The following is a 27961-nucleotide window of genomic DNA, read 5'->3' on the forward strand; positions in this document are numbered from 1 at the left end:
GTGCTAATCCTATGTAATGAGGTCCCTTGCATGACAGATCCTTCCTGACTATCCCCTTTCCTCTTTGGAACCCCCATTCTTCTTGCCCCCATGATGATGATCTCTGCATTGAGATGCTTTCTTTGGGATCCATAAATAACTGTTTTCTTTTGCTCAGAGTTCAGCCTTTCAGAGAGAGGCCTCCGGAACCTGTGCCAGAGGGTCTATTTTAAGGGTAGTTGCCCTCTATTGTTTTAGTGGTGGTAGGAAGAAAGCAACAGACTTGGGGATGGCAGGGGAACTAGGAACCAGGCCAAGGGCATGCTCTGCAAAGCAACTGATGTAAGACCATAAGGCATCATGTACTGAGTGTACCCTCCCCTCCCTTCCCATTTCTAGCACACAAAATGGGGCAAGTCTGAATTGTGACATAGAGGGCACAGATGAGGAAGGACAGAATGAGAACTGTGATAGGGAAATCCTGTTATAGAGGAAAGGACTCGCTGGGAGGTACCAGTTTTAAATTCTGCCCCTTGCAATCTCTGTGAGCTGGGGCAAGTTCCATCATTTCTCTGGGTCTCAATCTGTAAAATAGAGTTGGGGGGTTGGTCTGAGGTTTCTTTCATAGTAGATAGATAAGTTGTGATCTTGGAATCGTCCTTGCTCAAGGGCTAGGATTCTAACCTAACAAATTGTGCCTTTTGTCGACATCTCATTTTTTAAATTATTTTTTATTTTATTTTTTGACATCTCATTATTGAGCACATAATTTAGTCATAAATATTACTGCAATCAGATAATATAATGAGCTTTTTGGTAAACTCTGATTTGGTAAACTGAGACTTTCTGTCCACATCTTTCTATCTATCCCATCTCTAACATGTCTATCATGTTATTTAACCACATGCATTATTATAACCAGATACATTATTGTAACAAGTCAATATAAAACCTGATACAAGTTGCATCGTGGGCATAGTTTCGGAGGAAAAGTATCTAATGAGACATATTGTTTAGCACAGAAAATATTGGACTTGGAGTTCAAAAGGCCTCTGACACTTGTTAACTATATCGACTCTGAACAAATCACTTAACATTTTTCAAACTCAGTTTCATATTTCTTAAAATATGGATAATAATATCTTTGATGGAGATTTAAATAAGATCATACATGTAAAGTGCTTCCCATACCTTTCACTGCTATATAAATTTCACTAGTTTATTATTATTGTTGTTATTATGCTTAAATGTGACATTCTTTATGTAGATGGAATAGACCTGAAATGCTATCTTTTATATTATATATACATATATAATATATTTTATTGATTTTTATCCATTTCCCCCTCGTTGTTATAATTTACTAAAAACAAACAAATGAAAAATATCATACAAAACCTAATACATTTCAAATTATTTATAATCTGTAAAAAATGTATGTGAGAACTCTAATAAAACAACAGTAAAAATACCTCCTTTGCTTCCATGTCTCCGTCTGAATAATTTTGCTTCCAGATATTTTAAAATTTTGTTGCTGTGATTACAATCTTTATTTTTCAAATCATTGCATATTCTTTTAGTTTAAAAAAAAGTGCTGGGTCGGTCATTTTGATTCTACTTTCTTCTGTCTTTATCTCTTCATGTGATTTCTTCCATATTTCTATGTATTCTTCACTTATGTCACTTCTTATAGGTCAATAACTTTCTATTATGGTCATTTCTCTAATTTATTCACCACTTCTCCAGTTGTTGGTAAACACATTTTTAATCCAATTACCCCATTCTAAGGATGATTTTGCTGGCTTTTGATGATTTATGCTTTGAAGCCTTCCTCATTCTTGCCTTCATCTCCAGTTAGAGAGCCCATGACTGTCAAAACAGATCTGGAAAGAGCCAACGGAGAGCATTTATTCTGAGCTTTGGGATAGGCGAGTTTGCAGATCTCTGGGTAAAGTATGTGTCTGGGCTTCCTCAATGAAGTATTTTCAGCAACAAGTTGTCAGTGAAGTCAGGGACTTGGTGGGTCAGGATTAGATACCACCCACCCTTGCCTGTGACCTCCCCTTTTCTCCCTCCTCTTTCTCTCCTCTCCTGGGTGACTGACTGGCCCACTGTCACTGCCTCTCAACTGGGTCCCCAGCCCCTCTCTGCTTGTCTACTCAAGATATTGGCTTTGCAAAGCTGCTTTCTGAAAACTGCTGATAGGAGTGGACTTTTGGAGGACATCTCCTTTCTAGGAAGTGACTGAAAGGTAAGAGGCTAGTGGCTGGGGGAGCAAGTTCCTAATGAAAAGTTCTGAGCTTGGGAACGGTTGGGATGGGAGCGGGGGAGTGGAGGGAATTGCTTCAGGAAATTTATTTGTGCTGCTTTATACATCCCAGGCTGAAAATGTTGGGTTTCCTTCTGACCTCTAGGAGGCTGCTGTTATTTTAGAAAGTGCGAGTGTTTTGATTAGCAATGATGAGAAATGTAAACTTTTATGCTAATTTAAAAGTTATAAATAACCAGCAGAACTCTTGCCAGGGGAAGCTGGTAGGCAATGTCGTGCTCGGAATTTAGAGAGTTTCTAGCTATAAAAAGCGCATCGGATTATTCCCCAGGAGAAGATAAGATATGGTCAGGATGTTCCTTTTTTGGGCGATGGAGCAGAGGCAAAGGGAAGCCAAGACGGGAATGTTGGAGGGCTGTGCTCTTTGATATCATGCTTATGGAAAGCAAATGTGAGCCTGTAATGCAGGGCTTATCCATACCTGCCACATGGTGTACGTACAGATGCTTTTGCAGCCGTGATTTTGATCTTGTGAAATAATTTTCACAAGTGGGTATTAAGTTAGTCGAGAATCCCTTTAAGAAATGCTTGGCCAACGCTCGATAGCTTGGCTCCTCCTTATGGGATAGGTGATGATTGGGGGGTAAGTTTGGGCGTAGATTTAGGAAAGACTTTGACTATAGGGGATGGTGTAGTATGGCAAAAAGAACACTGGATCTGGAGCAGAGAGCCACCAATCAGTAAATATTTATTAAACCAGAACTCCTGAATTGAAATCATCTCTCTGAAATTACCTGCGTGACCTTGTTCAAGTCACAAATAAGCGACTCAGTTTCCTCATCTGTAAAATGTTGGCTTTTGGATGAGATGGATTCCGAGGTCCTTTTCACAGCCAAACAAAGGAATCTATGAATCCATCATAATGATATTCAATAAGATTGAGAAACAATGTGGCATATTAGACAGATTGTGCAGAATTAGGAAGACCTGGATTCAAATCCTGTCAGAGGTGCTTAGTGACTGTGTGACCTTGGGTATGATTGCTTAATTGTAGCCTACATTTTCCACATCTGGAACAATAATGGCCCCAACTGCACAGCATTACACTGAGGGCCAAATGAGAATGATCTCATTTTGTGAGATAATTGTGAGAGGTGTATAAGGCCTGGATGAGAAGGGATGAAGGGAAAACGAAACAAGAACGTTTTAGGGCAGGCATTAGGCAGAGTTTCTTTTCTGGAATGGTTATGGGACTGTGGCACATAAAACTAGAGAGAATTGCAGATACTTGTCTAGAGAGCTTTAGGCTGACTAGAGCCACATGGCTCATATGATTTCATCTGGGATCTCCTGTTTTCCTGGGGTGTGTTCAGCTCACTGAGGCAGGCTAAAAAATCAGCATTTCAGAGAACAATATCTAGAAGCTATTGCCTAGAGCAGAGCTTCTTAAACTTTTTCCGCTAGTGATCCCTTTTTATCCAAGAAATTTTTGCATGACCTTGATCATATAGGTATGGAAAATCGATATAGAAATCAAACATTTACTGATAATAAATCATAACTTGGTGATAGACACATTCAATTATGAGAATCCATGTGGGGTTGCAAACCATAGTTTAAGAAGCTGGACTTCAGAGAACATCTAATTTATTTTATTTGCTTTGCTTTTAATTTGATGTACTTGCTTTTTTACAACACCTTATTTTTACATATAGTCCTTTCCCCTTCTCTACACTGTGGACTATACCTGGTAACAAAAAGTTTAAAAAAATAAAGAGAAAAAATGTCCAGTGAAACCAATGAGCCCAGTCTGATGGTCTATGCAACCTTTTACACTCATAGTTTTTTACCTCTGCAAGTAAGAGAGGGGGTATCGTCTCATTTTTCCTTTGGGGAAGAGTGAAATCATTATATGATTCCTTTTTTATTGTTATTTTTTCCATTTACATTGTTTTCTTATCTCTGCTTACTTTAAACTGCATCAGTCCATCTTCATATACATATCTATAGATAATTTGTTGTGGAATAAATATAATTTATTCCCCTTTGTTGTGGAATAAATATAATTTTCTGATTGGTAGTTCAGACAAGTGAATTTTTTTATTAAGTAAAAATAAACATAAAAAATAAATAAAATACCAGCTTGTTGGTATACACCTACACTCTTGCTCACAGCATTCCAGATTTGTAAATTCTCTCTAATTTAGACAAAAAAAGGAAAAGGGGAAACAATAGAATATCTAAAAGCTAGACCTCTTGAGAATAAAAATTGGGACATCTGACAGTTGTTGAAGAAAGCTTAAAAGAGCAGGCAGCTGTGGAAGCAATGAGACGGCAGGAAGGTCACTTAGAGGTCACTTCTCCAGTTGGGTAAGGGGCTGCTGAAGGCCTCTCATTTCACCTGAGAGTCTCAGCTTCCTGGACGTATAAAGTGGAACAATCTATGGTTCCTTATGGAAAGGTGAAGCCACTTGTACTTACCAAGGTGAGGGGAAAAACCTTGTGTAGGTGCTCCTTAAATTCAGCCCCCAGGCAGACAGTTTTCAGCAATGGAAGCCTCAAGTTCAGTTTGCTTCTATAATATTTGTTATTTCTCATGGGCAAGAGCATGTAGTTCCCTCATTTGTAGATGAAAAAAATGCCCAGAAAAGGGGCATTTTGTGGACACATTTTGTGTCCAAAATCACACAGCTAGTAACAGGCCTGAAATCTGAACCCCCCAGTTTCAAATTCAATACTCTTTCCACTCTTTCTAGTTTGTCAGGTCTTAACTGAATGAATGATGCTACAGTATTTTCATCATGCTCCTAGAATTTCTTTCTTTTTCTTTTTTTTTAAATGGAGGTGGTAGTTCTTATTGGCTAAATGGAGAAATATCATATAATGTATTGTTTATTATTCACTTATTTCTGAGGTTTTGTTACCCTGTTTCAGATTTTCTTGGCAGATACTGGAGCGGGTTTACTATTTCCTTCTCCAGCTCATTTTATAGATGAAGAAATGGGGATAAATAGTGTTACATGACTTGCCAAGAGTCACACAGCCAGGAAATAGCTGAGGCCAGCCTTGATCACTGGAAGATAAACCTTTCTGATTCCAGACCCAGTGTGTTCTCTGCTGAGCGGCCTAGCAGCTACACTACCAAATGACCTTCCCTCTCTCCCCATATGCTAAGAGTGAGTTAAGGAAGAAGCTGGAAAATTTCTTTAAGTTGCAGAGATGTGAGAATCCAGACACAATGCTAAGAACAATATATGTATGATCCCAGAATCTCTGAATTGGGAGGATCTCCAAGGCCTAATCCAAACCCTATTCAATCAAGAATTCTCTTTGGAATCCTACTTTGAAGCCTTTGCTTAATGACCTCTAGACTTAGGGCAGAGGTCAGTGCCAGCCAACTTTTCCTGACATTACTTCCAGATGGGCTGAACCCTTCTCATTCATCTTCTCATTAATTGTTATAATTATCAATCTACAACTATTTATTAAACCCTTCTTAATGAAATGCAAGTGTCATTATTCTTTTTTACAAATGGGAAAACTGAGGCTCAGGAGGAGATAAAGAAAAAAAAGGAAAGTAAGGAAAAACTTCTGTTTTCTCTTTGGTAAAAATTCCTTTGGGTAGCTAAACGGTGCAGTTGACAGAGTGCCAGGCTCATTTTGTTGTGAGCTCAGGCAAGTAGTTAGCCCAATTTTCTTCAGTTTTCTCATTTGTAAAATAAGTTGGAGAAGGAAATGATAAAACACTTCACTAACTTTTCCAAGATAACCCTACAATGTCCCAAAGAGTCAGACACGGTAAAGGATTCAACAATCACAATCACCACAAAACTTCCTTCATGTGGAGTTATACAATAGTAGAATGGTCTGGCTGTTTCAGGTGGTTGTAGGCTCCCCCTCACTGGAGGGCTTCAAGTAGAAGATGGGTGGTCACTTGTCAAGATGTTGTTCAGGTACAGGTTGGACAAGATGGTGGATACTGAGTTTCTTTCTGACTATGTTGTTCTATGACTGGTTGTATTGGGTGTACAGTCAACATAATGGTCATATTCAAACTCAGATTTCTCCAGAATTCAAATCCATAATCTTTCTTCTATCCCCTGAGTTGGAGGGGCAGGAGGGGTTGTATGGCAGTTTGGCTATTATAGATTGGAGCAGGACCAAGTCAAAACTATTAAGGATGGTGGGCGCCTCTTACCTCTTGAAATCCCAAAACACTTAATTCTAAAGTGTTTGGTGTTATCTTTGTTTCAAAGTCTGTATTATGGAGTTTTTGTATTTTAGGGGCTTTAGGTTTGTGAGAATAGAAGAAAGATATTGAGGGGGAAAAAGAAGAAATGTTAAAAGGGAAAGAAGGGAGGAATTATTCGATTAGGAGAGAAAGAAGGGAAAGATTGGGAGGAAAAAGGAGAGGGCAAGAAAAGAAAGGAAAAAGAAGGGAAAGAGATCAGGAAGGAAAAGGGGAAAAGGGGGGAAGAAAACTAAGAGGGAAAAGAGGAATGAGAAAGGTTAGAAGGTTGAAAGAAGAGGAAAAGACAAAGGAAGGAGGGGTATTTAACTTTCCACTCTCTATGAACTGTTAGTTAGCAGACATTTATTCCCCTCTGGTAGAATAGGGATTAAAAACACAGAAAAAGTTGGCAGCTCACACTTGTCTGCAGAGAAAGTATGTGTGCTGAAGTGAAAACGTAAAAATAGGATTTATTTAAGGCTCTTGGGCCCCTGGGAATGCTTGTTGAGAGCTCCACGCAGCTAGCTTTTGCGGCAAGACTTCCCTGGATAGGGACTTAGGTCTGGCTGGCCTCTTGGCAGGGAGCCATCTGGATTCCTTCAGCTGAGCTGTAGATCTAAGTAGGTAACTAAGTCCATCTAACTGTGATGTCATTTTGGCATCTTTCTGCAGGAAGGACAGGCAACCAGATCTAACTGAAAAAGCTAGGCAATGGGCAGCTAGATGGTACAGTGGATAGAGCACCAGCCCTGAAGTCAGATGACCTGAGTTCAAATCTGACCTTATTTAGCACACTTCCTACCTAGCTTTGTGACCCTGGGCAAGTCACTTAACCCAATTGCCTCAGGGAAAAAAGTTAGGCAACATCATTCCTTGTAACAAAGAAAAACTTATGAGCAAAGTCATTGAATCCCTTTAAAGAAGTAAAAAAAAAATGTTAATGTTGACTTTTTCAGATATTTGTCTATAAATGAGGATTATGAACTGAAACCTTTTGCTTCATTCAAAGAACTAGAACTTTAATGGTGGAATTGCAGGCATTGTGTCAGATAATTTTAGATTGGAAGAGTTGTCCAGGTATCCTTCAAATCTCCCAGCATAAAGCTTGGAAAAAATCCAAGTCCCAGAAAATGGTCCACTTTAATGGGTATTACATAAAGGACTCGCGAGATAAGTCAATTCTCAGGTCCAGAGTAGTTTACTTTGGTGCAATTTCAGGGCAGGAGAGTTTGATCCAATGAAGGAGATTGATGGAGGGTCCAAAAAGACCCAGACTTTTTGTTATAGGAATAGCGACAGCCTGGGAGATAGAGGTACTTATGGATCTATATTGTGTCTTTTCTATAGTTGGTACTGAATGGACTTAACTCAGCTTCCCATGACAATGAAGGAAGAACCAGGAAATAACTTATCTTTGATGTCTGGGTGATCAGGAAGATCAATCATACCACAAACAACATACAACCTGTCCCCCTAACTATGTTACAGACGACTGCTAAAATATTGAAATGCCAAGACCTCCATTTTGAGGAAGGGGGTCTTCATTTCTCTCCAGGCTCTGTTCTGACGTATCTGGACATTGCCACCATGCCTCTGTGTGGATGTATCTCTCCCGCTTCCAGTTTTCAGTTCCCATAGTGCTCATAGGAAAGACATTCATTTTCTCATTAATTGTTAACCAATCAGAATTGATTTCTGCCTGTTGATAAGCTATTTGAGGGTAGAGAGTGCTTTTCTCTTGTTTTCTATTTGTAATCCTAGTACTCAGCACAGTGATAGGCACATAGTAAATGCTTAATGCATGCTTGATGGATGGGTGACTTGAAAGGATAGTCCCAGTTCTTAAGGAACTTTTGTCATTAAAAATTCAAGCAAATGAAACCAGGAAGAGCAGCTGATTCAGGTGGGGACAGAAAGAGTTTGGTTTGGTTTGAATTTGGTTTGATTTTATTCATGAGAAATAGAAATAGAAATACCCCTTGTGCAGTTGGAGCTCAGCAGAGGTTGGGGGGAGAGAAAGACTTTGGAACCAGGAGTCTGGAGGTGATGAGCAGACATAGGAGAGAGCATGAGATTGTCAAAGGAGAGAGTGCAGAGAGAAGATAAGAAGGATTTTGGAGGATAGCTGTAATGGAGGCAGGAGGAGGAAGTGGAAACAGTAAAGAGATTTGCCTAATAGGGAGAAAGACCTAGCAGTTTCACCATAGCCAAAGGAGGAGAGAGAATTTTTATAGGGCAATGGATAGTGGCTGGAAGTTGTAGAGTGGCCAATGTGGGCTTGACATGGCACAGGGAAAAGAACACCAAGTGTACGGTCTTAGGGCTTGAGATGGGACCCTGCTCCTGGCGCTTGCTTCTTGTGGGATCTTGGATAAGTGGCTTTGCCTCTTTAGGTTTCCGATGCTCACCTAGAAAATGAAAACATTGGGGTATGTTGTCACTAAGGCCTCCTTTTGGTTGTAAAATTATGAAAAAGTGGGAGAGTTGTTCAAAAAGTGGAATGGACAGACTTGGAAAACAGTCAGTCCTCCATGACAACTTTAAGAAATGGCTGGATAGGCACAAGAAGGATGGCTTCTGATTTTGAGCAAGGGATGGCTCCCAGAGTTCCTTTCAGCTCTCAAGTTCCAAGTGAGTCTGAATTGAGTAAGGATGAAGGGGGAGTCAAGAGTATTGGATGCTTTTTTCAAGGTTGAGGAGGAGGATGAAGTGGACTTTTGGGTCCTATAGAATCTGAACTAGTATCTATGATATTGACCATCAATCAAGCTATTGATTTGAATGAAAAATCTGAGACATAATTTCTGAGTAATTAGTATTTAGTTTATTAATTATGAATAGGAAATAATAGATTGAGGTCAGTGACTTTCTCTCACAAACTAAAAATGAATCTTGGTGGTTTAAATAACCTTGGAAAAGTGGGTGTTTTCAATAGGTAGAAATCAATTCTGATTGGTTAACAATTAATGAGAAAATGAATGTTATAATAAAGATGGGTTTTTTCCTAATGAGGGGCTGGAGAATCTGACTTTGATGGTAACATTCTTGGACCATCTCTGTCTTGGGCAATGTAGACAAAAGGATCTATTCTTAGTTTTACCTGAAGAGAACAATGGTGGAGTTTAGAATTCCACCAAGATAAAATAGTTTTTACCCGTTAATCAAAACTAAACTTCCTCTCTCTCTCTTTTTAACTCTTCTGCCACCATTTTATTTTATTTTTAAAAGCTTTTTATTTTCAAGACATATGCACAGATTATTTGATAACACTGACTCTTGCATAGCCTTGTGTTCCAAATTTTCCCCTCGTTTCACCCACCTCTTCCCCCAGATGGCATGCACTACAATATATGTTAAACATGTTAAAATATATGTTAAATTCAATATGAATGAACATATTTATACAATTCTCTTGCTGCACAAGAAAAATCAGATAAAAAAAATAAAGTAAATGAGTAAGAAAACAAGATGCAAGTGAACAACAACAAAAAGAGGGAGAATGTTATGTTGTGATCCACACCCAGTTCCCACAGTCCTCTCTTTGGGTGTAGATAGCTGTCTTCATCACAAGATCATTGGAACTGGCATTAATCATCTCATTATTGGAAAGAGTCACGTGCATCAGAATTGATCGTTGTATAATATTGATTTTGTCATGTACAATGATCTCCTGGTTCTGCTCATTTCACATAGCATCAAGAACTAAGCTTTTTCAGCTGGGTGAGGTCCTGCCCAATATTAAATCCAATTTCATCATAAGCCCTGTCCTTCACAGGCTGCCTTGATTTAGTATTTAAATGAGGAAATAGAAAGGGAACAAAATCTAGATCTTCCTATACCAGTAATTGGTTATTAATAATTATTTATCTCACTCCCTTTCTTTAGGAGAATTTTAAAATTTGTTTTGTATGTACATGTACATATAAAGATATTTTAAAGTGGGAGAATAGTGACTTATTTTGTGAATTATTAACAATTTAGGTAACGCTCAGAATTTTTAAATAGCCAATGTGTGCCATATTAGAAATTTGAAGAAACAAATGCAAGACATTAAAAACTGCTGCCTTAGAACATAGAGATGATGTTACTAATATCAATGTTTAAATATTAATTTTCTCAGACTTCAATAAAATGCATGTTATAAACCTAATGTGTGAGATGTGAAAGGGAAATTCTTAAATTCATTAATGAAGTTTTAGTTTTTATTTCAGGTCACGAAACCAGAATCTATTGATAATGTTGTTCATATTACATGTCTTTGACTGAAACAGCATAGTGATAATTATAGGAACTCATTTCTTTGTAGAGTAAGATCTGGTAACAATGCATATGAGTTTGGTCCATTTCCCCATTCTGAGCACTTAAGTGATCTCATGAAAATTCAGTACAATTGAAAGTTCTGCTGTGGAACACTTTGAGTGAATGGGAAACATTTTCTGGGACATTTTGCCATATGGAGAGCTGGCCCTATCAGAATCTGTAACCTGTCTAATCCAGGACGATTGGCTGGCTTAATTTAGAACTATTCAGACATTCCCATTTTTCCATACAAATAAGATCATATTTGCTTGGTTGTAAGAGGTCATTAATAATTATTTCATTTTGATCCTAATAATTTTTGTGCTTATGCTTAGTGGGATCCTTCGGAAGGCAGGGCCTCCTGAGTTGAAAAGCATGGAGTAGGGGCTTTGATTACCTGGAGGGTGATACTGCTGGAAGGCACCTCAGAAAGCATATTGTACAATCCCTTATTTTATTTTTTATATTTCACAAAAAAAGTTTAACCAACAGCAGTGTGGGAAGGATATTCAGGAAGGATTCAGTATTAGTTTAGTTGGAGACAGCTATCTCCACTCCATAAGAAGGTGCAAGAGTGGGGTGCAAGTCTAAGGTTCATTAATTTATAGGCTTGGAGTTTGTTCTTTTGGCAATTGGGAAGATACATCTGCTGTTCTAGTCTTGGACTACTGGACCATTAAGATTCAAGGAGTATTTCATTGTGTTGTGAACAACCCTTTCATTTTACATAGAAGTAAGCTGACAACCAGGGAGGTTGTGATTTATTCAAGGTCACTCACTAATAAGCATCAAAAGTGGGATTTAGATCAAGTTTATTGGATTCCAGAACTTGTGCTCTTCTTATTATATCATGTTGTATCCCAATGATTTAGGGATGGAAAAGGCAATGAGAGTCTTTGTTCCTGATACTTGCAACAATCCTCTCTAAAACATCTTTGATAAATGATATGTTTAATCCATAGAAGAAAAGACTTAGGGATGATTTCTGTCTTTAAAAATTCTAAAGGCTTTCATGCAGAAAAGGCATTAAAATTATTGTGGCCAACTCCACAAAGCAGAATAAGGAATAATGGATGGAAGGCAGAATTTGGCCTTATCTGAGTGAGGATTTTTAAATCATGAGTGCTGTTCCCAAAATGGAATGGGTTGCCTCAGGATATAGTGAATATCTTATCGCTAGAAGCATGCAGAAGTGAGATGAGTCCCTTTCTGGAAAGAGGTAGAGGACTCTCTTGGAAAAGGTAGAGGTGGGACTACGTAGCCCCTGAAGCTCTTTCAGCTTTAAGAATCAACGAATCTCCAAGTTATCATTGTCTTGTTTGCTCCATTTCAGTTGGTACAACCCAAAATGACATAACTTTTTTGGATAGCTATGTTTCATATTGATTGAGACTGAGTGTGGAGTTAATGGAAATCTCCAGCTATTTGAAACATGACCTGCTGTTAAGTCAGCTTGCTTTCAAAATATCCTTTCTGAAGTGATTGTTTTTGACCCAAGTGCAGGAATTTACAGCTATTCAATTCTCTCTTACTAGTCAGAACCAATCATTTGGCTCAGTCTATTGTGGCTTTAGTATCCGGATTCTGTCATCCCATGTATTTTATCTATTTGAGGCACCCAGGTACAGTAGACAGAGTATTGGGCCTGGCGTGAAGACGACCTGACTTCAAATCCAGCCTCAATACTTCCTAGTTAAGTGATCCTGGGCAAGTTACTTACCCTTAGTCAGATAATGGAGATAATAAAATCATCTTCTTCTCAAGGTTGTTTGTGAAAATTGAATGAGATATTTGCAAAGCCCCTAGTACCTGACATACAGTAGGCACTTTATAAATCCCTCCTCCCTGTTTGTGTCATCTGTTATTTTATCATTACAAACTTGAGTCAGAGGGTCTTTGTGTCAGGGAACATTTTGGGAGAATCTTACTTCTCTGATTCATTCAACTAAATATATATGAATAAAGTACTTACTGGGGACCAGGCCCTGGGCATCTAAAAATGATAACAGAATGATGGCTGTCTCCAAGGAATAAACATGTTACTAGGGCAGTAGGATGTGTTATAAATAAGTAAATACTGAATATAAAGTAATTTAAATTATAAAGGAGTATAAAGTAACTTTATGGTTGGGAAATGGTTAATGACTGGGGGAGATCAGAAAAGTACAGTTATGTAAAGAGTGGCACTTGAACTATGCTTTCAAGGGAGCCACGGATTCCTTGAGGTATTGAAGACCTTGGGGACCACTTTTACTAAAGGAGGGAGGTAGAATATGGAATAATGTAGGTAGGGAGTAGCTAGGAGACCAGGCTGACTAGACAGGAAAGTTAATGAAGGGAAGTAGTATAAAATGAAAACAGAAAAGTAGGTGGGAGTCACATTATGAAGGACCTTTAAAGCCAGATTGAGGAAATTGTATTTTTTTTGGGAGATAATACAGAGAAATTAAGGACTTTTGGGTGGTGAGGAAATTGTATTTTTTTTTGGAGATAATACAGAGAAATTAAGGATTTTTGGATGGTGGAAGGATGACATGGTCATAGATCTTTTTTTAGGAATATGGATTTGTCAAGTGTATGTCAATATATGAGAGTAGTTGAGAGATGGGGAGATACCATAGGAATGGGGACTATTTAGGAGGCTAATACAAACAGTTCAAGTGAAAGTTATAGTTGAAGAAACTAAGGTTGACAGAGGTAGAGTGTTTCTCTGAAGCTCACACAGTTTTAAAGTTCCAAAGCCAGAATTTGAAACCAGTCTCTCAGACCATAGCCTTTTCATTCATTTATCCATTTAATCAGTCAATAAGCATTTATTAAATACCTACTATGTTCTGCTGAATTAAATACCTGCAGAACGCGGGGAATACAAAAAGAGGCAAATGACAGTTTCTACCCTTAAGGACTTCACAATCTAATGATTCATCCAAAATTATAATCATTTAAATATGGAAATTTTATCATCCAATTTACATTTTCCTACCTTGCAAGAATATATTGGCAGATATCTTGCTGAAGTCAAGGTGCCCAGGTAAGTAGCATCCCCTGATCTAAGAGCCCAGCTATCCTATCCAAAAGGGAAATTAGAACATTTGGGCCTGAATCCTTTTTAGTGAATCTATACTGGATTTTAATTACTGACCCTTTCTATTCTAGTCTCTCAGCTTTACTAAACTTCTCAGTTGGAAACTCAACTTCTCAGACAGGGAAATGGGGCTTTATGTGGGAAAATGGAATTAGACCAATTATGAGCCCAGTTAAGTGAATCTCATTCATTCTCCAAGCAATGATCAGTAATTCTGTGTATTGTTTTGGATAAGATTTAGAAGTTCATTATTTAGGGTTATAGAGGAACCCAATTCAACTTGTCTATTTTGAAGATGGAAACTGAGGCCTAGAGAGAGATTAAATATCACCTCTGATTATTACCTCCACTTCTTCACATTTTACTTGGCTTTTAACCCCACTAATCATCTGATACTCCCTCTCCAAGGTTACTGTTTGGATTTCTAACAGTTAAATCTGATGGCCAATTTTCTAACGACTGTTTGGTGGCATAATGGGTAGATTACTGGACCAAGAGTCAATAAGACCTGAGTTCAAATTCTGCTTATGACAAGTTATTTTGCCTTCCTGTCCTTAGATTTCTTATCTGTAAAATTAGGCAAGCAGATATAATGATTTCTAAAGCTTCCTTCCAGCTCTAAATCTGTGCTTCTGTGATCTTAGGGCATTGTCAACATCCCCTCCTCTTGACACTTTCCTTTCTAGGTTTTTGTGCCATTGCTTTCTGCTCCTTGTTTCACTGGTCATATTTCTCCTGCTCCTAGGAGTGGTTGTTCCATGGGGCTCTAGGACCAGGATTCTCTTCCCTGTTTTTCCCTATATTTTTTTTAAATAAGCTTGATAAACTACAATTACAACTACAGCTACTACTGTTATCAGGTGACCCCCAATGTGTCCAAAATAGAACTTTTGTTAGCAGAACTTGTCCCTCTTACACACATCCCTTTCCACAGTCTCCTCTTTTTCCTTTAGGGTTCTATCATCTTCTCCCTATTCTGTTTGCCTAGCTAGGTTCATAAACTCACAATCATCCTTTATTTGTCTCTTACACTCTTTATCTCATAGGTAGCCATGCTTTGTTGACTCCATCTCCTATAAAACAAGTCCCATTTTCCTCAGTCACACAGTCACCACTCCAATTCAAGACTTTATCCCATCTCACCTGGACTATGCTAATACTCTCCTAATAGGTTTTCTTGGCTCCTCATCTCCAATCCAACCTCCCCACAAAAGAATCTCCTTAAGGTTCAGATTTACCCATATGATCCTCTTGCTCAACTCTTCAATGGCTCCCTGTTGGGAGCCATTATCCCTATGGGATAAAATATAAAAATGTTCTGGCAGCTCTGAGGCACAGTAGGTGGAGTGCTGGATTTGGAGTTAAGAAGAATTCTTGCTTACTTAATTGTGTGACCTTGGGCAAATCATAATCTCCCTCAGTTTCTTCATCTGTAAAATGGGGAGATTGAGAGCCATTATCTCATACTATTGTTACGATGACCAAATGAGAAGACATATAAGGTGCTTTGTAAACTTCAAAAGATTATATAAATGTTAGTTAATATTACAATCTGCTTAACCTGGCAGTAAATTTCTCCATATCTGGCTCAATCTATCTTTCCAAATTTATTTTATATGATCTCCATTTATAAACTCCATTCCAGTCAAAATGGACTATTATGCCATTCCCCTGGCTTGAGGCTTCTTTCCCCACCTCTGAGCATTTACATAAAAAGCCCTTTTTCATATCTGGACTATTCTCTGTCTCTCTCTCTCTCTCTCTCTCTGTGTCTTTTGTGTTGTCTCTCTGTCTCTATTTCTGTGTCTATCCGTCTTTGTGTCTGTCGTTGTCTCTCTGTTTCTGTGTCTGTCTCTGTTGATCTGTCTATCTGTTGGTCTATCTTTGTCTGTTTTTCTCTGTCTCTTTTATTTGTCTTTCTCTCTTTGTCTCTTTGTATTTTTCTGGCTGTCTCTCCTCTGTTTCTGTGTGTCTGTCTCTATTTGTCTCTGTTTCTCTCTCTCTCTCTCTCTCTCTCTCTCTCTCTCTCTCTCTCTCTCTCTCTTTCCTTCCTCTCTCCTTCCCCCTCTTCATCTCTCTCTGTCTTTCTGTCTGTCTCTCCTTTCTTCTCTCTATTTTCACTGTCTCTCTCTCTGTCTTTTTGTCTCTTTGCCTTCTGTTTCTTCTCTCTGTCTCTTTTTGTCGCTTCCTCTATTCTCTCTCTGTCTCTTTGTATATATCTGTTTTTTTCTGTCTCTATCTCTGCCTTTGTCTTTCTGTCTCTCCTCTCTCCTCTTTGTTTCTGTCTCTCCTTTTTCTTCCATCTTTTACCCCCTCTTTCCCCATCTCTCTGTCTCTGTCTTTCTGTCTTTCTCTGACTTTCTGTCTCTGCTCTCTCTTTGTCTCTGTTTTTCTGTCTCTTCTATCCTTTGTCTCTGTCTTACTGTCTCTATCCCTCTTTGTCTCTCTCTGTCTCTTCTCAGAAACTCCTGGAAGACTTATTGGAGGCACCAGCTTCTTTATGAAGCCTTCTTTGATTTCCCCAGTTGTGAGTTTCCTCTCCTGTTTCAGTTTTCCCTGGACTACCCCCATAATATAGATTTTGTTTTTCTCCACTAGAACCCAACATCCCTGACAGCAGGCCCTTTTTCTTTGTTATTCCATCCCCAGCACCTGACAGGTGAGAACTGCTTTTTACTAAGTAATTGCTGACTTGAGTTACCTGTGTTTATACAAAAAGATAGTCTGGGGTCTATTTCCCATCCTTTGACCCCAAATCCAGAAATCTGTCCTTTGTTCTCTGCTGGGGATGGAAGCATGGAGGACACAGTTTCTGGCTCTTCATTGGCATAAAAAATGTAGAGCTATTTCTCCTTTTATTTTCTAGCTTTTTTTTGTCATTTTACCTTATGGTTTTTTCTTTTTGGCAATGGAGATTTTGAAGATTGGGGATTTTTAGAGGGAAAATTGGACTCATGAAAAAGTTTCCAGGATAACTTGGTCATGAAATCTATTTCTAGTTAGATTTTTGTGCTTATCTTCGGAAATACCAACTGTGGGAGAAACTGGTCGCTTCCTCTCCAGCTAATATAGCATTGGCAACTGGGCGGCTCTCTTCTCCGGAATGCAGATAGCTGGCACAGTGCCCTGAGTTTGGGAAATGCAGAAATTTCTGTTTTGAATTCCCTGTCCTAACTCAAGTAGGACTGTTCTTTCCAACGACGCCCACTCTCCTCCATTCGATAAAGTTATAATTTAATAAGATGCCTTGGGCATCTTTTCACTTTCTCTAGGAAGCATTTGTTACAATGTTAGAAGCCAAATAGAATTTTCCCTCATGCTCCGGGTATCCACCGAGGGTCCAGGGTTCCGTGTTGTCGGAAAACAAATTCTTCTTCAAAGTAGAACAGATGATTGTCCTTCGGGCGACTGATAAATATATTAAGTAAGCTTTTGTGAATTTGATTATTCTTTTACCAGAGGCTCCTTTTACTCCAACACCTGTTACAATCTTCATCCAGTAGAAAGATTGTGGGATTTTGGAGTCAGAGGAACCAATTTAGTTCAAAATCTGGATCTATTACTTATTATCCGTGTGACTTTAGGTAAGCCATTTCTTTTTTCTTGAGCTTGGTTACTCATCTTTATCCTGAATAGTCGACTGGTCCCTGCTAGTTATAAATCCTTGCCCCTAATCTGAAAGAAACCATTCACCTCCTAACCACTTATCTCCACTGGATGTGGAAGGATTTGGCTCAGGCAAACAAAACATGATAAAGAGAAAAAAGAAACACAAATTATTATTGTCTTTTAATAGTACCCTATGTTTCCTAGGTTGGTGGTACTGTATTTATTTTATAGTATGTAACATCTATATCCAAGAGTGGTACTGTTTATTGTCTGATACATAATAGGTGCTTAATAAATGTTTATCATCTATGTGGAAATTAAAATTATCCCACCTACAATAAGAGAGACTGAGGCAGAGGTCTGAATCAATGGCATCTTATTAAAGGGTTCATAGTCCCCTTTAATAAAATGGACCTCAGATCTCCCTCACAATCTGAGGTGCCTCCTCTTTCCAGAGTCCTATTTTTATAGGGCAGGATGTCCAGTCATTCCAAAATAGTTATACCAAATATAGGATAATTTCACTGAATAAGCAATATGTCAGCTGGGTCACAAGTTGAATGAAGCAAGGAATATCTCCATATAAGATAGACAGGCTTCTCCTTGATTGGGGCAGGAGAAAATGATATAAGCTATCACAGTCAGTGACCTTAATGGTCATAAGATCATCATCTGCTCCTATTGGACAAGTGTTTGGTCTAAAGGTACAAAAATACTTTGGGGGACTTTCTGGGTAGTGATCTTTGCCATGCTGAGCTTGGTCACTCTGACGAGGCGAAATAAGGATGGAGGGCCTTTAGCTAACTTTCTATAGTTAAGCAAGTGAGCTTAGACTACAGCACACAAGCTCTAGGGCCTTATATACAGTACGTTGATATGATCCTATCAATTTGATTAATACTCATTGGAAAAGTAAGGATTCAAAATGAATTATTTCTCTCAATTGACTAGAAAAGTGCTGAAATCAAAGGCAGATAATTTGTGCTTGAATCAGTGTACTGATAAAGAATAGTTGTGTGGCAATGGAGATGTCACTGAATCTCTCGGAGACTCAATCTTGTCATTAGCTAGTTGATAAGGTAGATAGAGCACTGGATTGAAAATGAATTCAAATCCAGCTTTAGACACTTGTAAGGTATATTATCCTGGGCGAGTCACTTAATTTGCCTCGGTTTTTTCATCTGTAAAATGAGGAAGCATTTACTTCACAGGGCTACTGTGAGGAGCAAATAAGCTAACATAAGTAAAATACAGTGCAAAGTTTAAAGTGCTACATAAGTGTTAGGTGTTAGTGTAATATTATTATTGCCATTGTCAGTGTACTATTCTTGTTCAGCCTATACCTGGTTGTCACTAGGTAGATGCTAAGCATCTCAGCAACTAGAAGACAAAGACCTTTGTGATCATAGGAGTTTATATCCCCCAAGGTATGGAATGTTTTGCAGATGCTCAATAAATATCTTGCATGAATTATTGTTGTTTGAAATTTGGAATCAGAGAATCTTGGACAAGCCACTTCTTGGGTATTTGTGGGAGTCATTTACCCATTCTGGGCTTCAGTTCCTTGTAGGAAACTGTCTAAGTGATCTGTAGGGTTTTTTAATCTAAAATCCTATGATTCACTGTCAAGAGATTAATTTCTTTGTTAAGAAATTAATTGTTAATTGTTGAGATAATAAGACTCAGGACAGGATTTATGTTTGTCAATTTAAATTTGTACAGCAACTTCACATGTTATGAGCAGACAAGCAGTGTGGTTTAGTGGTTAGAATGCTGGCTTTGGAAGTTCAAATCCTATCTCTGTCACTTAATAGTAGTGTTAGCCTGGAAAATATACTTTCCCTCTTTGGAACTTCCTTTCCTCACTTCTAGAATAAGAGGATCAATCCAGATGACTTTGAGTTTTTTTCCTGGCTCAATTTCTTTGATCCTATGAATTTCTGTTCTGTGACATCTACTTGAACACATTTGTGTAAGAAATGAAGCATAGCTTGAATTAAGTCTCTACTTACCGCCTAAAAAATCTTTGGTTTGGAGGGGAACATGAAAGCTGAGATCTCATGGATCTTTACCTGAAAAGGTGTTCCTTCTACCACATACCTGCCAGGTGGTCACCCAACATATGTTTAAAGACCTATTATCTTTACAAGTAGAAGCCCGTTCTTCTTTTGAGAGATTTGGTCAAATGCTTTCTTTGAATCTAGATAACCATATTTGTAAAATCCTCCAGTCTATGATCCAACTGTCTGGCACAACTTTTTATTAATTTAGTCCTGCTGGTTTGTTTCGATAACAGCTTCTTTTTCTACAGGTTTACTAATGATCCTTTTAATAATAAATTGTAGATTCTGCAATCAAAGTATTGTCCTCTAACAAGTGACTATTGCCAAAGGCTTCACATCCGCCATATTCTTCTGGGATATAGTTCAACTGGGCTTGGTGATTTGAACTCAAGGACAGCTTTGACATCTTGACCTATCTCTTTGTTTATTTTGGTATCAACTCCATTTTAGTCATTTTTTGTTCTTTCCTTTCCAGTTCAAAGTTCGTTCTCCTTGGCAGAGAAAGTAGAAGCAAAATTAGAGTTGAGAAGTTCCAGCTTCTTCCTGTTTATTATCATTTCATCCACTTCCCAACAGACATCTTAGCCCTTCTCTAGTTTTCCTATTTTCCCCAAATATAGCTAAAGAGATTTTTCCCAACCTCAGCTCACTCAGAGTTTGTACATTTTGGATGCTGTTCTTATGAGACAATGCCATGGTTTTGTAACCATCTTACATCATGTGACCTGTTTTCATCTTTAATATATGTAATTTAAAATAGCTTTTTATTGATGTATTTTTATGATACTATAATTTTCCCTACTATTCTTCTCCTTTCCTTTCAGCATCATCTATAGCATAGTCATTTTTTAACCTTTCCCCCAAGAGAAGATGAAAAAAAAATCAACATAACTGAGTAATACATCAGAAAAATCTGAAAATATGTGCAATGTATAGGATTTGTGAGGTTCCTTCCCCCATAAAAGGCTTACGGTACCTTTTTATGTTTCCTTTTGAGGCATACTTGTTTCTTGTAATTTCCACATTCACTTACTTTTAGTCACTTATTTAGTGTGTGTGTGTCTGTATGAAAGTTTTTGTCTGTTTACATTGTTGTAGTTATTATATATATGTATGTGTATGTGTGTGTGTGTGTGTGTGTGTGTGTGAGTGTGTATATGTGTATACACCCATATATTTTTCTTGGCTCTGCTTACTTCCCTAGCCATTCATTCACATAGATTTTTCCATGCTTCTCTGTATTAATCACATTTGTCATTTCTTACAGCATAGTAATATTCCATTACATTCATGGACCACAATTTGTTTAGCCATTCCTCAATCGATGGACATCTACTTTCCAATTCTTCACTATCAAAAAAGTGCTATTATAAATATAGGGGTATTTTTTTCTTATCAATGGCCTCCTGTGGGTGTTTTGTTCAATCATTTTTCAGTCATGTCCAACTCTTTGTGAATTCAACTGGGGTTTTCTTAGCAAACATAGTAGAGTGATTTACTATTTCCTTCTCCAGTTCGTTTCACAGATGAGGAAACTGAGGCAAACAGGGTTAAGTGACTTGCCCAGGATCACATAACTAGTAAGTTTCTAAGGCCAGATTTGAACTCAGAAAAATGAATCTTACTGAGTCCAGGCCTAGCACTCTATCCAATGTACCACCTAGATGCCCTCCTTAGGGTACAAGCCTTATAGTGGAATCTCTGAATCAAAGGATTTGGATATTTTATCCAAATTTGCATAATTTCAAATTGCTTTCCAAAATAATTATATTGATTTGCAGCTCCATCAACAATGTTAGTACATGCCTATCTTTTCCCAGCCCCTCCGATATCATCGATTCCAATCTTTTGTTATTTTTGCCAATCTGTAGGGTGAGAGGTTGTTTGGATGTGCATTTCTCTTCTCAGTGATTTTTGAAGACTTCTCCCATATGGTTGTTAATAGTTTGTTATCCTTCTTTTGAGAATTCTTTATTCATATCCTTTGACCACTTAGCTTTTGGAAAATGGCTTCTAGTCATATCTATGCACATAAGCATAGATATCTAGAATGTGAAATTCTTATCAGAAAAATTTAATATAAAGATTTTTTTTCCCCATTCAATCACTTCCTTTTTTCTTTTGTAATTGTTTCTTTCCACTATATGGTTAAGAATTCTTGTTGTACCTATATCTGTGAGAGAGATATAATCTGCTTTTCTTTAAAGTATTTTAATAGCATAAGCTTTAAAATTAAGATAATGTATCCATTTTGAATGCATTGTGGAATATGGTGCATGTACATATCTTTAAAAAAATCTAAGTTGGTTGATGATTCCAGTCGCTGTCTGGATAATAAATTTCCCCATTACTACCATTTTCTTTCATGCCTCCATGCCAGTCTCATGGCCTGTTCCCCAAATCTGCATCCATTTCCTATTTAATGTCGAGTTGATTTGAAGCAATGATTCTCAACCTTTTTAGTCTCAGGACTGATATATATTTTTAAAATTTATTGAAGACCTTCCTAAAGAATTTTTATTGATGTGGGTCTCTCTATCAGCATTTACTTTAGTAGAAACTAAAATGTCTCAGTATTATTATGCTCAGTATTTTAGTTTCTTCCTGGAAGATGCTCTGAAAAGTACCCCAGATCACAATTTGAGAACCACTGCCCTATAATGTATTATGATGACAATTTCATGTGTGTTCCTATTTCTGTAAGTCTTCAAAAAACTCTCCATTATGCTTTGCCCTGTAGCTCTTGGTTACTTGGATTTCTTTACATGGATTTATCTGTCCCATTTCTACTTATCCTATTCTCTTTGAAAAAAATATGTAATGATAATAACAATAATAATTGCTATCATTTATATGGCACTTACTACGTGCCAGACACTATGCTAAGTACTTTATAATTATTATTTCATTTGACTCTCACAATGATCTTGGAAGTAAGGTCTCTTTTATCTCTATTTACAGAAAAGGAAAGTGAGGCAGACAAAAGTCAAATGACTTGCCCATGGCCACAAAGTGAGTGTCTGAGGTTGGATTTGAATTCAGGTCTTTCTGAATTTCAGATTCTATTCTATCCATTGTAACATTTAGCTGCCCCTAATATGTTTATCCTCGAGCTGTACTGCAGGCTTCAGTTCTATCCACCAAATCTCAGTCATGTCTTTACCATCAAATCTATCTCTGCCTTAGGATCTCTAGTTTGCTTGGTACCTTTAATGTGTGCATTTGTTTATTGGTATCAAAAGAAGTTTGCTTTATTGCTGTCTCCTTTGTTTAATTTTATTAATTTCTTTTAAAATTAATTTGATTAATTTCTTAGCCTATCTACTATGAATGTTTTTAATACTTTAACTACTATTTATGGCATCTTACTTAGTGGATCTATCTACCAAGCCACTTTCCTCTCTCCCTTGCTTTTCAGTTTAAAAATTTCTTTGATTAGATTTCTAACATCCATGTACTCGAATGTGTGTGAGCTCTCATCAATTTGAACTTTTTCTTCAGCAGTATAACTACATCCACGACTATCTAGTAATGGATATTTGGAAGAAGAATGGGTTCAGATCTGGATATGTTGAGTTTCAGATAGTTCTGGGACACCCAGTTGGTAATTTCTGACAGGAGTATAGGGATGCAGGGGTGAGTCTTAGAGAAGACATTGGAACTGGATATGACATGAAGATCTGTGAGTCATTGTATAGAAATTATAATTAAACACATGGGAGCTTATGGGATCATAAATAGAGAATTTAGAAGGGGGAGAAAAGAGAACGGGCACTATGGAACCAGATGATGATCTGGCAAGAAAACGGAGAGGAAAAGTAGTAGGTGACTGATTCAGTGATTGAAGCCCAGTTTTCTTGACTCTGAATATGTCATACAGCTGTTGTGTCATACAGGCTTTCAATCAGGCTATTTTAAGAAAGACATAATGTTCAGAATATGATTATCAATCCATTCATCCATCCAGCCATCACCTATCTTATCTATCTTTCTATCTAGATTTTTTTCCCCTAGTCAGACCATATCTAGAATGCTACTGCATTTTAGGAATAATAAGCTGGGTAGCATTTAGAAGAAGGTGGCCAGGAGACAGTGAAATAATTGCATTGGTTGAAAGCACGGTTTAGGGGAATATTTAACCTGGAGAAGAGAAGCCTTGCAAGGGACATAATAGGGTGTCTTCACATACTCGAGGCTCTGCCATATGGTCTGCTTGTCCTCAGAGGGCAGAACTAGGGGCTGTGGGTGTGAGTTGTTGAAAGATTGGAGATCTGGGCAAAGAAAACCTTCTTAGCAATGAAAATAATCTAAAGGTAGAATGAGTCACCTCAAAAGGAAGTGGGTTCCTCCTCTCTAGACCATATTACTAGACTGGAATGGACTTTAGAGATCAGTGGTCTAACTCCCTTACTTTATAAATGGAGAATTGAGGCCCAGAGAAGTAAAACAACGTATTTAAACAGTAAGGATAAGAGGCAGGATTTGAATCCAGAACTTGAAGTAGATTCTGGTTAGCAACTTGTTGGGATGTCATCAGGGGAATTTTTGGTCAGGTACAAGTTGAATTGCATGGTCTGTGAAGGTCCTTCTGAGTCTGAGATTCTGTGATTCAGGGCTGTTGTAATTGTTAGTAGTCTAGAAGAATAAAGAAAAAAATGTGTATAAAAATTTATCAAAGGAACAATAGCAATCCAGGGGACTTTAAACTTTTATATCTCCACATAAAACACTGTCTTTATGGCAAGTAGGGCTGGTTAAGAACGTATTGAATTATATAAATAAAGAAACTCCCTACTTAGGAGTGAATAAATGGTCTCATATATTTCCTTTCAGTAAAGTACCCCAATATGGTGTTCATAGAATCTAAAGTGGAATTCTCTCCCCAAAGGAAAAGAATAGCTTTTTATTTTCAACAAAAATATATCAAATATTTATTAATTACCCAATATGTTCAAGACATGGTATTAGAGGCTTTTTGGATCCTATGATCCATAAATACATGCTCTAATGTAGCTTGTCAAGTAGACTCCTTGTATAGTAATTATCAGATGGGAATAATGCCATAAAATGAACAGACAGGAAAGGACTTCATATGCCTATGGGATGGAGTACCCACATTCACACGATCACAGATTAAGAGATTAAAGAAGAGGGAGTTACTAATGATGATTTTTCCACTCATTTCTGAAACTCTAGCATGAAGAATTTGGCATGAATATCCATTTCAATAACATGGCACCACATTTTAAAAAAGATTCTGATGAGCTGAGGAACATCTCACCTAGATTGTGAGATATTTTCAAGTTCTGACTTTTCTTGATTTGGTTTCTTTAGAGATCTTACTTTTGATCTAGGGTTATCAGACTAAGAATTGAAAGGGGTCTCTGACAATATCTAATGCAACCTTTCATTTTACATAGAATCAAACTGAGGCTTGAAAAGGCCAAGTGAACTTTTCATATTCACACAGGTATCACAAATGCCAGAGAGAAGGGAACACAAAGGCTTTCTTGTCCAGTCTGTAGCTAAGTGATGAATTTTCTAATCTACAATATCCCCAACTTGGGTTCATTTGGGTTATCCTTGAAGGTGGCAGGAGAAGCTGTTATCTTCCAAGAAAACCCATTTTACTTTTGGATAGCTCTATATGTGAAGAAGTTTATCTTGCTATCAAGTCCAAATTTATATCACTGAAAACTTTATGTTTCTCATAGGTCAATTCTGTGTGGTCTAATGGAAAAAGTTAAAGGATAATAGAACTAAAGCTGGAAAGGGGCCTCAAAGAGTTCATCTTCCCTAGTTCACAGATAGAGATACTAAAATACTGGATATGGAGGTTAGGTATGATAAAGGTAATCAATGCTAGAAGAGGGACATCAACTGTGATTCTCCGACTTCTGAGTCATTGCTTTTTCTAGCATATCATACTCCTTCCCAATGTTTCTTCCAAATGATGACTATTCATATGTCCTAAGATAGCTATTATGCTTTCCCCATCTTATCCAAAGTGAAGGATGAATTAGATTTGTTCCTTTTTTTTATAAAATGATGGAGATGGACAACATAATCTCTAAGGTACCTTCCAGTTTTATTTTCAGGATATTATGATTCTAAAGATGGAAACTCACTAGCTTCCTAAGGGGATCTATTCAACCTTTATGCAGTTCTTATTGCTAGAAAGATTTTCTTTATGTACAGCCAATGATGTGCTGGCAAAAGTTTAATAGCTGGCTTTCTAAAAAAATATTTAATTTTCATTACTGGCATTTTCTTAAGTATAGATAATCAAAACTTGAAATCAAGCCCCAATTTGTGGCTTTTTCTGATTTTTGAGATGGAAATGCTTACTTTGAAAATTTAACAATCAGCTCTTGGGAGGTAATATTTTCCCAGCATGCCCCTGAACACAGTTATAATCTGTCTTTATAATTTGCACTCATTGAGCCTAGTCTTGTCTTCTGGAGTCAAGCAGGATAAGTCTAATCCATTCCCTTTAGGCTAAACATCTCTACTTCTCCTAAAGTAATCCACAGTTGGAATCCAGGTCAGTTAGTCTTTAAGTCACTAAATATTTATTAAGAATTTTGTGTGTGCCAGGTACTGTGGAAGCACTAGGGATACAAAGAAAGGTAAGAACATGATGGCTGCCTTCCAGAAGCTCCCATTCTAACAGTTATCTGATTTCAAATTCCATGTTCTTTCACTACATGATGAATAAATGAATAATCAAAGAGCTGTTTCTGGCTCAGAGAATTTGGTGCTGTTTTTTCTTTCAGACCTTAACAATTTGTTCTTTGTGGTTCGTTGTTTAAGTTTTCTTCGTTGACTTGCTTTTCCCCATGTAGATAGGTTGAATTCTTGAATGATTTTAGATCTCATTTAGAAAACTCTTTGGTATTCTAAGCCTTAATAGGTTCAAAATTGGATAGGAAGAAGAGAATGGTCTGGATTGATCTGAATTTAGGAAACTGCATGGAACTTTTAACAGTTTTTAAGCTGAAGATCTCTGAAATGATGTTTCATCTTAGTGATTCTAATTAGTCAATAAATCAGTCAACAAATATTTATTAAGCACCCACTATGTGCCAGGAACTACAGTATATACTAGAAATACAAAGATAATGAGGCTCTGCTCCCAAGAAACTTACACCATTGTTTTTCTGGAGATGCTTATTGGGAATTGTGGAATCTCATGGCCTGTGTAGAATAAAAATTGTGGATCACCCAAAGATCAATAGAAAGACACATGGTGGACAAAATAGATTTATATGTATTTTACATAGTAAGGATGTCATCCAAGAGATATATTCCTGGAGGAGATAGGATGGTCTTAGAGCAAGAAATATAATAGAAAGAGATGCTGCATGGGGCAGGGATATCTATGCAGTGTCAAGAGATCATGAATAGGGATCCAATGTAGCTTGTTGGATGGCTCTTTTGTGTTACAGGATGGTAAGAGTATGGGATGAGCAGTCAAGAATGGACTTTATCTTTTTGGATGGAATACCTGCATTAATGGGATCACACATCTATTGGAATATTGAAGCATGCATAGTTTCCACCAGCTCTACCATAATTTACTTTGCAAGTGAATTAAATAATTTGATGTATAAAGTTTTGCAGGGCCTTGATATTGAACTTTCATTGTAGCCATAAAATAATAGCTGGTTGATAATGAGAATTTTTCAACCACTTAACAGGCTCAGCATCGAACACACATAAAGAGGAAAACAACAATGTTGAAAGAGCAGGGACCGTATCTTTAAGTGCTCTCAATGGCTTCTGTACATAATAGTCATTGAGGGAATGTTTAACTATTTTCTAATGCAGTCAATCATTGTGTAGAAGGATTGCTTTACTTTATGGTTTAGTTCTATTCTCTTCATTCTGGATTGAAAATGCACATATTGGTGATTGGGATACAACCTGTTCTTCTCTGTCCTTTTTTATTTGCTTTTAATTCTTTTTGTCCTAGGACCTTTTAGAAAATCAATATCCACATGAGGGGGAGGGATAATTAGAAATGAATTCAGAATTCTGTCAGGAAAAATATTCAAAATAAATATCATTGATAAAAGTTTGATGTCAAAGATATAAAGAGAATTAATATAAACATAGAAAAACAAGAACATTCTCTTAATCAAAAAGATACCTTCTTTTCAAAAGAACAGTAAACTATCAACAACTCTATACAAAAATGTTCTAGATTGCCAATAAGAGAAATAAGAATGAAAAATACTTAGATCTGAACTCATATTCATCAGATTGGCAAAGATGATGGAAGATGAAGCTAATTATTATTGGAAGAGTTGTGGGAAGATAATCATACTAATGCACTCTTGATGAAATTGATTAGTCAGTTATTTTTTTCAGAGTAGGAAACTGAGTTAAACCACATTTTAAAGGTTATTCATTTTAATTCTTTG

At 37.3% G+C, this 27961-nt stretch overlaps 1 protein-coding gene across 1 annotated transcript in view; it reads left to right on the forward strand.

The window, feature by feature from the left end:
* The first annotated feature begins 1707 nt into the window (after positions 1–1707).
* CTNNA3 (catenin alpha 3) overlaps positions 1708–27961 on the forward strand; it is a 1956715-nt gene continuing 1930461 nt past the window's right edge. Inside the window, exon 1 of the mRNA XM_031949475.1 lies at positions 1708–2230. The gene's annotated coding sequence lies outside the window, so the exon portion shown is untranslated. The remainder of the gene's footprint in view (positions 2231–27961) is intronic.

Source organism: Sarcophilus harrisii, chromosome 2 (assembly GCF_902635505.1).
Source record: "Sarcophilus harrisii chromosome 2, mSarHar1.11, whole genome shotgun sequence".
In the NCBI taxonomy this organism is placed as follows: Eukaryota; Metazoa; Chordata; class Mammalia; order Dasyuromorphia; family Dasyuridae; genus Sarcophilus; species Sarcophilus harrisii.